This window comes from Henckelia pumila, chromosome 4, assembly GCF_033568475.1.
Source record: "Henckelia pumila isolate YLH828 chromosome 4, ASM3356847v2, whole genome shotgun sequence".
NCBI classification, from domain to species: domain Eukaryota; kingdom Viridiplantae; phylum Streptophyta; class Magnoliopsida; order Lamiales; family Gesneriaceae; genus Henckelia; species Henckelia pumila.
In genome coordinates, this window is record NC_133123.1 from 82381029 (window position 1) to 82384053 (window position 3025).

Below are 3025 nucleotides of genomic sequence, written 5' to 3' on the forward strand. Positions count from 1 at the left end.
ATTACACAAGGGATAGAGAAACTCCCTGGATCCTTTTTCTTTTGTGGGATTTTGTTCTGCACCAGTGCCGAGCAATTTTCTGTGGGCTGCAGGATCCTCTTGCACTCGCATTGCCAAATGTCCTACACTCAGTTCCTCGATCATTTTGTTCATGACTTCAAGTTGAGCAGCCACAGATGTGAATGCTTCAAATTGATGAATTCCAGTTGATTTCTGGGCCCCACTCCTTTCAGATTGAGGATGATAGCTACTGGTTGCCATTTCCTCGATTAATTCATAACCATCCTCCGACGACTTTCGCAGTAAATTCCCACCTGCAGCTGCATCTAACATGGTACGATTTGAATGAGAAAGTCCATAGTAAAAAGTTTGTACCACAAGACCGTCTGGTAATTGGTGGTGTGGACATCTCCTCAGTAGATCCTTGTAGCGTTCCCATGCTTCATAAAATGTTTCCTGTTCACCTTGGGAAAAAGTTGTGATGTCTGCTCTCAGCTTCATTGACTTCGATGGTGGGAAGTATTTGGTGAGGAAAGCTTTAGCCAGATCATCCCAAGTTATGATGGAACCTGCAGGTAAATTCGTTAGCCATGCTTTCGCCTTATCTCGTAGTGAAAAAGGAAATAAATGCAAATGAATAGCGTCATCTGAAACTCCTTGTATCTTGAATGTATCACAAATTTCTAAAAAATTTGTGAGATGCACATAGGGTTCATCAATGACACTTCCACCAAATTGAAGCATGTTCTGAACCATTTGAAGAATAGCCGGCTTTATCTCAAAGTGATTCGCTGCTACAGTTGGCTGAATAATGCTTGTTCGAGCACCTTCAATATATGGTAAGGCAAGATCCATCATGGATCTGTAAACTGGTGGTTCTTGTTCGTGTTCTCCTTCCATTTCTTGCTGCTGTTTCCTTCTTCTTCTGTGAAAGGTTCTGTCGATTTCTGGATCAAAAGGCAATAGTCCTTCAGGTGAGTGTTGCATGTACTGCAAGAGGATCCTGCAGCCCACAGATGGAAAAGAATGATTAAAATTGTAATAGAGAAAAATCAAATCAAACAAATTAAAATCTATTTAGTCCCCGGCAACGGCGCCAAAAACTTGATCGAGAAAATACTACCACAAAAAATCAACGTAAATATATCTATCAATTAAGCTCAAATAAATCGCAAGTGCACGATTCAAGTTATAATAGAATGTACTGAGTACGAGTATCGTCCTCAGGGTCTAACGAAAATAATTTGTCTTTTCAATTTTTAACTACACAAAGTATCGAAAAAATGATTTGTGAATTATCTACATCTAAAATTAAAACTCAATATAAATAAACTTAAACTTCACAACCAAGCCAACAAATCTCAAAGTGAAGAATAATAATTCAAAATGATTTTGTTGGAATTTCGGTTCACCTTTTCCCTAATTGAACTGGACGATTGGAACTTAATTTATTTTTATAAATTTAACAGAAGTTCCTATAACATTGACATTCTCTCTCGAGGTGATGCCAAACTAATCAAATCAGTGAAATAATTAAATCTCTCTAATTATTTATCACGACTGATTGCTTTGCGTTCTATGAATTCTACAACTTTCAACCTGGTGGTCTATGGCTATCAACATGTACTAAATACCATATCTCTATGCATATTTTAAGTCCATGGATTATATCATTCGTCCTAATTATAAACCTATCTCTCGACAGCAATTCATAATTTACGAATCTATGTTAAAGGTAGCTAATCATTAACATAGAAAGAAAAACATGATAAAATCAATTATAAACATAAATCAATTCCCAATACGTCCGGTGATTCAATCACACTACAGTGTTTCGGGATTAGGATCCCCTCGATTCCAACAAAATAATAGTTTAGCTACTAGAATTCATTACAAAAATTCAATCTCCAAGATGTTCAACATAAAAATTAAGAAGAAAAAGAAAAGGAAAAACACCCAATGGAGAAGAGAAATCTCCAACGTTCAGCCGCCAGTAGTCTTCTGATATGCGTCCCGTGTAACCCTCAAAAACTAAAGAAATAATTGTATTTATAGTTCCCCAGAATCCTCTCCGAAATAAACTCTCGAAATAATAAAAAAATAAAAACTGCGCGACGCGCCTGAGCGGTAGAAATTGGCCGCTCGGGCGCCTCGAAATTCCTTGCGCTACTGTTTCAAAAATACGTGACCGCCCGCGCGGTAGATAGTGGCCGCCCGCGCGCCCTTCTTCGTTTCCAGAATTTTTCCTTTCTTCTTGTTCTATCTGCATGGCCTCTACTGTGCATCACCTTCCCACCAAGTATCGGCATTTCTTGGTGATTTCCTACCATAAAAATAGATAAACTAGAGGAGTGAATACGAACATAATAAAACAATATAAAGAACAAGAATGGAAAAGAACAGACAAAATGTAAACAAAACAAAAGCAAAACAAACACAAAACAAGCAATAAAAACACATAAAAACGACTCCTATCAGCTTCTTGAAGGACTGCCCCCTAGGGCCCAAAGCACTAGCACTCGCTGACCTGGAAGAAGAAGAGTAAAGTCCCCTGTTCTTCCGAATACTGTCCTCGGCCTGGCGACAACGGTCCACCAAATCCTCGTAAGTCCCATCGCCGCCCACAACAACCATCCGATGAATATCAGGGTTCAACCCTTGAAGGAAATGATCAAACTTTGCCATAGAACTATTAGCAACATGAGGAAAAAAAGGTAGCAGATCAAAGAACTTCTGCTGGTACTCCTCGATCGTCATCGTCCCCTGTCGCAAACTCAACAACTCACTGGCTTTTGCATGACGAAGAGCTGAAGGAAAATACAGTCTCTGATAAGCAGTACAAAACTCAACCCAAGTAGCTGCACCTCTAGCTGCTATGAACGGTGCGGAAGTAGATCTCCACCACTTCCTCGCTCTGCCCTCAAGCATAAAGGCAAGAATCTCCATCCTATCCTCAGCCGTGCAACGGAACTCCTTGAAGCATTGCTCCATCCTCTCAAGCCAATCCTCCGCCTCTTCAGCTGTC

The 3025-nt window shown here is 39.8% G+C and overlaps 1 non-coding gene across 1 annotated transcript; it reads left to right on the plus strand.

The window, feature by feature from the left end:
- The first annotated feature begins 391 nt into the window (after nucleotides 1-391).
- LOC140870086 (small nucleolar RNA R71) lies at nucleotides 392-498 on the plus strand. The gene has a single exon (XR_012147067.1). It is a non-coding gene; the product is annotated as a small nucleolar RNA R71 (small nucleolar RNA).
- Nucleotides 499-3025: the final 2527 nt, after the last annotated feature.